This window comes from Octodon degus, unplaced genomic scaffold (genome assembly GCF_000260255.1).
Source record: "Octodon degus isolate 3935 unplaced genomic scaffold, OctDeg1.0 scaffold00034, whole genome shotgun sequence".
Lineage (NCBI taxonomy): Eukaryota > Metazoa > Chordata > Mammalia > Rodentia > Octodontidae > Octodon > Octodon degus.
In genome coordinates, this window is record NW_004524610.1 from 3380275 (window position 1) to 3386953 (window position 6679).

Below are 6679 nucleotides of genomic sequence, written 5' to 3' on the forward strand. Positions count from 1 at the left end.
AGTTTAGAGTTTGAAATTCAAGTCACCACTTGTGGGAAGCACAGAACTTCTCACTATGGACCAGCACATTACTACAAATCACACAGATCTACACCTAAGAAAAACAACCCACTTAACAATCAAGGAGCGTAAAGCTCAACAGATGTAGACTTTGAACAATGAGGAAATTCAAATAGCTACAAATGTACTGTGACTTTTCTTCCAGCAGTGCCTTCACTGTGTTAGGAGTGGCCCACCAGGTCACCCAGGGCCATCCAACTGACTCAACACCCATTGGCTTAAGAGCTCATCTTATCCAGAAACTCACCTCACAGAAGCATCTGAGTTAGTGTTGGACAAGGGTGCTGTGGCCAGGCTGACACAGAATAAGAATCCACTGTCCAGAAGGCTTTAGGCAACAGAGACAGACTGGACATGTTTGTCAGCCTCTTTCCAGTGGTTGTTGAAAGCAGAGTGGAAGGAAATCAAAGATGGCAGTAGGAAGCACTTTCAGGCTGACACCTGTGGCTGTTTTGCAGCTGGTGAACGATGGCAGTGCGGATCCCAGCCGCACTGGCAGTGGCCGGGCTCCAGCTCAGGGCAGAGTGGAAAGCCCAGCCCTCAGACCGATCCTGACACGTTGAAGACAGGAGCTTAGAGAAAGAGCAGAGCACTGCGTAGACCAGAGGAGCATGTAAGTGAGCTTCAGTGAAGCATGGGGCACACGGTGATGCTAGGGTGGACGGTCAAGCGTCCCTGATTCCTGTCTTCAAACAGCAGTGATTAAATTTCTTATTGGCTTCATGGATTTTTGTGAAAATGCTTCACATAAATATTTGGTATGTATGCTAGTACATACCATGTGTAACTCAAACCATATCAAGATAAAGATTATTTCTGTTACCATAAATGTTCCCAGATTCTTCTCCAAATCCTTCTCATTCTCACCACTACTCTATTCATCATTCAAATATTTGTAGATAAATCAAGTGTTCATGTTTAGTGATTTCAAGAAATAAAATCATTTAATACGCACTCATCTAAGGCTGTGCACGTCCTGTAGGATTATGGGACTAACACTTAACTGGAGTCGTTTATATGTTTGATTTAGCGCTGTGATATCTATCTCTTCCATTTCAGTCAACCCCACGTTATCACTGACACTTTATTATAATGGTTGAAAACTGGGATTTTAAGTAATGTATAAATGACTGGCTAAGTTGATTGCTACATGAGTCCTGCTTATTTTCCTGTAGGATTCTATATTTGGTTATTTAGAAAACTTTACATGACACGAGAATGACATCCGACAATGAGCTGACCAGTTGCTCCAGGGTTGGAAGCGGCCAAGGGTGGCCATGTGGCGAGATGAAATCTCAGCGTACATTTCAGAAACTTGTTAGCACAGATAATTCCATTTGAATTTTACACTGGTGGTATTGAACAACTGACATTCCATAATTGTTCAATAATCAAATTTACAGTAAGTAAGAGTGGGGAAATTAAATAAGAATTTTAAAATGAAGAATTTTTTACAGTGAAGAATGGAAGTTACATAGTGGCCTGATCAGCATCACAGTAAACGAAACAGTAAAATAAAAATAAGCTCAAAATGGAAAGACATGTGGAAGAACATTCTCAATATATATGTTCTGGAACTTGAGTTAATAACTGTCAAAATACAATCCCTGAATATGTCAGCACCTATTACATTAAGGGAAAATGGATAATGACTCAAAATCAAATTTAAAGTTTCATAATTCTTCAAAAGCAATAAACAATTTCAAGTTCTCTGATGTTAGCAATTTTAAGAGGCTGAATGCGTATCTTTGTATAATAATTTAAAAATTCTCTGTAATGCTTTTATATCATTTTGGTTGTATGAATCAAAATATATTACCCATACATAGGTTATTTATCATAATAAATTAGGCTAGCTTTGTTTTCCATAAGGAACAGTACAACTATAATTAAGATTCATAAGGATAAAAAATTACTGAATTTTTAACTGGATGCTAGCTAAACTCATTTTTGTGGTCCAAGAAAATAAGAAAAATTTGGGTGTGGTGTCATGGTGATATAATTTTCAATGAAATTATATTTCCAGTGAATTCTGAGGAAAGTTAGATACTGCTAGATGCACCACAGATTTTCTTGATTCAAGAAGCTCTATAAAACTGTGGATGTGGCTAGCATTAACTGCAACTGAAATGGCCTCTCAAGTAAGAAACTATGAATTCACCAAAGACTAACAAGAATAAAACTAGGAATATTAATAGGTCCAAAAATTGTAACACATGATTGCAAATTCTTTATTTTTTAAAAATTTTTATTCTTTTAAATGAGAAAACAAGACAGCAATGAAAGATTTCAAAACAGGCTGGTAGCACAGTTACAATAATTAATACATAGCATATTGCTGTCTTCATAGTGGTTATTCAGAGGACAAGATATAGACATGAAATGTTATCTAAACAAGATTAGTACAAACCTTTCTTCTCATTGAACTAAGAGAAAGCAGCTGTATATCTTTCCTATTTTGTATATACATATATACATTTTTTCACTACAAAATGGTCCTTTATATTCCTCATTTTTTGTTTCGTTTTGTCAGACATGGGTGTTCCATTGCTGTTAGAGAAGCTGTATTTGGAGAAGTCTTTAAAGGACCTTTTCACACTTGATGCCAGTTCAAATATCGTAGGTACTTGAATTCAGCCAAATAACCCAATATAGTCCAACAGTCCGTAACAGTAGTGGGTTATCACAGAACAGGAAATTGTCTGAAGTTATTGACTTGAGCCTTTTCCAGCTCAGTGTATTAATATAACTTTAATTTTTATGCCCCATGGTTGCACTTTTCTGCTGGATGGCAAATTCTTTAAAAAAAGTAAGTTCAACAACACAGTGTATATGTAAGCTTTTTATATAGAAATAGTTTCTAACAGATAAAATCATTGTAACTGTGCATGGGAACATAAAATTCCTTGCTTGAAAGTTATTTATACAAAACCAGAAAAGTTATATGTTTCATTTTGTGCTAATATTTTGTGCTCAAAGCTTAGTGAATTCCTGGGGTAGAGTTAAGTATTTTTTAGCTGAGAGAATCTTGAAGAAATACTATACTATTATTTGCTATACACATGCCTTAAAAACATATTCAATACACATTTTTAAAATAAATTTTAGGGCTAGAGAGACAGCTGGGTGGGCTAAGTACCCACCTGGCTAGAGTGAGGACCCAGGTTCGATCCTTGTAACCACATGCCACGCCAGCCCCAGAACCCTGGGTGTGCCACGCCAGCCACTGAACCCAGGCATGATGGTGCATATCTGCAATCCCAGCCCTGCAGAGGCTGAGACAGGAGGATCACTAGAAGTCTGAGCTGTGTAGCAAGACCTTGTACCAAATAAATAAATAAATAAATTTTAAAAACATTTAAAATAAATTTTAAATTTGTAAAACTTACGTTTGTATCATTTAATAGCCATTTATATTTTCCATTTTTCTTTTTTTTTTATTCAATACAGGGTCTCACCACACAGATCGGACTTGTAGTAATCCTCCTGTTTTCAGATTCCCAAGTTCTGGGATTATAGGTGCATACCACCATGCCCAGTCTCAATCTCCATCTCAGCATGTCCCAGGGGTGAGGCCAGTAAGACAAGCTGGGGATTGAACCTCGACCCCCGAGCCTGCCTAAGCAGGTGCTTAATCTGTTGAGCTATCTGGCTGGCCCTTATATTTTTCATTTTTTTAACCAGTTTGATTTGATTAATATACCAATGTAGATTCTTCTAAACAAAAAATAAAAAGAAAGTTTTATGTATTCTGAAATAACTTCACAAGATTTTTGTCAGATGCAAGCTTCAATTACAGTAAGTGTTTGAACAAAACTAGATGTACATATTTTTCTATATTTTGAGCATCAATAAAACATTTTTAAATTCATTTTGTTGCCAGAATGATCAATAAATAAAAATCTTTTGTATATTAATACAACGTCTACTTCCATTTCTAAGTTTGCTTAAATAAAGAATGCTTTTTACTAAGCTCTATGACAGTATTGTAAATTTTGGGTGTAATTAAGAATCTAAAGATTTTTAAATTATGTGTATTTTATTGTTATTTTATTTCCTTCAAAATTGAATTCTTGTATGCTATTTTGAGCATTAATAGCTTCATACATTGAGTGAATTAAAAAGAGAAGCAGTGAATTCCAAGCAATCCCATTTAAGTCAAAACAAATACTTATTTTCCGATAGTATCAAACGTGTGGCACCATCACAGGTAGGAAGCCCGTCAAAAGCAAAAGTTTACTACAGTAAAAACTCGACAGTCATGTCCTTCAGCAACTCTCTTTTGCTTCAAAAAAGAAATGTGTCTTTCCACATTCTGGAATAGTTCCAGAAGTCCTCTTTCCTTAAAGCCTTCCTTGGCATTCTGACTGCCCTAAAGTCCTGGATTGATTCTAAACATTTACCCTTCATGTTTTCTTGGACTCTTGGGAGGACCTGGGATGTGTAAGGCTGCAGACCTGGAGAATGAGGGTCGCTGGCCACAGTGTTATGCACGTGTCTTTCTGCTGGACAACTCTGAGCAGTCACATTCACTGTATTTTGACTGCCCCTCTCAGAGACCCGCACAAGAGGGAACTGTGAGAATTACTTCAGAAAGTGACAGTCATGGTGGAGTAAGGTTTGGAAATTATGGGGAATATTTTAGGAAGGATTATTGACAATGTGTCTTTTAATGTGACAATTAGTTTACATGAAGGAAGTCACTGTCTATTTTACTCACACAACACATGAAAAAGATTTGAAAAAGGCTAGCATTATGTTGACAACTATTTGAACATAACCGTATGCAAAATGACAATCACTGTTGATTTCCTATCATCTTATTTTGAAACTGTATCGTTTTAAATGTTTTTTCCTACTTTTTATTCTCTTTAAAATAAAAAGGGAAGGAACTACAGAGCACACAATAAAACAAAGTACAATAGAAAAAAATACATGTTGTTCATGTTTAACTTAGTTGTTAAGATGACCTCACTCATTCATCAGATGTGACGTTTTCATTACCTGGGACAATGTTGTGTCATAGTGATTGGAAAAGTTTCAGGGCCTGAAGAGGCTCAGGAAAACATATCACAGAAGTCCAAACACTGCCGATGCACACAGTCCATGAGAAAAGTGTTAAATTCATCCTCAAAAGCGTGAGGTTGAGACCTCACAAGAGCGAGGTCTCTAAGTCAGTGTGCAGACACGTGATGGTAGACAGGACAGTGACGTCACACTGTTGGTTATTTTTTAAGTTGTACTTAAGGAGAAAGGGCCCCATTAAATGGTGAACTTGTAATAAATTTGAATTTTAAATAAATATTATGTACCTTTGTTTATAAAGAAGAAAAATTAAGGAAACAATTATAGGAAAGCTATTTATCTTTGTATCTGGCTACTGTACTTGCAGATGGTCCAAATTCCTTTTGCATAAAGGGAAGTGCGTGAGTCTTTGGGGGAACCAAAGGTGAAATGTGCTGATGCAACATAATATTGATTAATATTGGTTCATAAGGATTGTTAAACTGATATTATAGTGTTCAAATGGTGAAATGATAGGGATAAGCATGTGTCTGGCAGCCAGGCTGACAAGAGGTGGATTGCCATGGTTGATATAATGTGTCAACTTGAAAACTGAGAAGGTTAGAAGTTTAACTAACCCAGCAGGGGGCCAGCCAGGGTCCTCACTTGGTAAACATGCTCAGCCAGTGCAAGAGGAAGGCAGGGAGATGGTATAGGTGCTACACCCAGGCGGGGGGCTGCGGGCCAGCGCACAGTGCAAGGGAAGTAGAGACTTGCTCATCACTCTTACTGCTCTTCTGGTTGTCTTTTTTCTGCCACCTTTGATGGTTGCCCATGTGCCACTTTACCCTGCCTTGGAGCTGGATGATTAGGGACTGAAACCTGCACACACTGTGAGCTAAACAACCCTTTCTTTCCTTAATTTTAGGTGTCAGGTATTTTAATGCAGCAACAAGAGAAAAGTAACTAAGACATACTAGGGAAAAACACTCACATATCCAGGAATCAGTACAACAGATCAGAAGATCCAGAAACAACTCCAGATGTATTTAGTCACCTTATCTTTGACAAAAAAAAAAAAAAGCCAAACACCTTCACAGAAGAATGACAGCTCTCCTAATAAGTGGTGCTGGAAAAACTGGCTTTCCACATGCTGAAGCCTAAAACTAGATCCACATCTTTCACCATGCACTAAATTAAAATCAAAATGGAACAAAGATCTAAATATTAAAACAGATACACTAACTCTGCAGAAATTTTCAAGACTTTGGAGTAGGCAAAAACTGTATGAATAAAACCCCAATCTCTTTGGAACTATCAACAGCTATCAAAGAATCAACAACTATGGTCTCATCTTATTAAAAACCTTTTGAATGGCAAGAGAAACTGTTCCTTAGAAAAAAAAAGACTACTACTGAAAGGATGTGTAAGTCAGACATGCACAAATTTAAAGACTCAAGGCAAAAAAGGGCATCTGAAATGAACAGATATTTCTCAGATGAGGAAATACAAATAGCAAATAAACACATGTGAAGCTATTCAAAATCTTTGATCATTTGAGAAATGCAAATTAAAGCAACACTAAGATTCCAACTCACTTCAGAGAAAATATCTG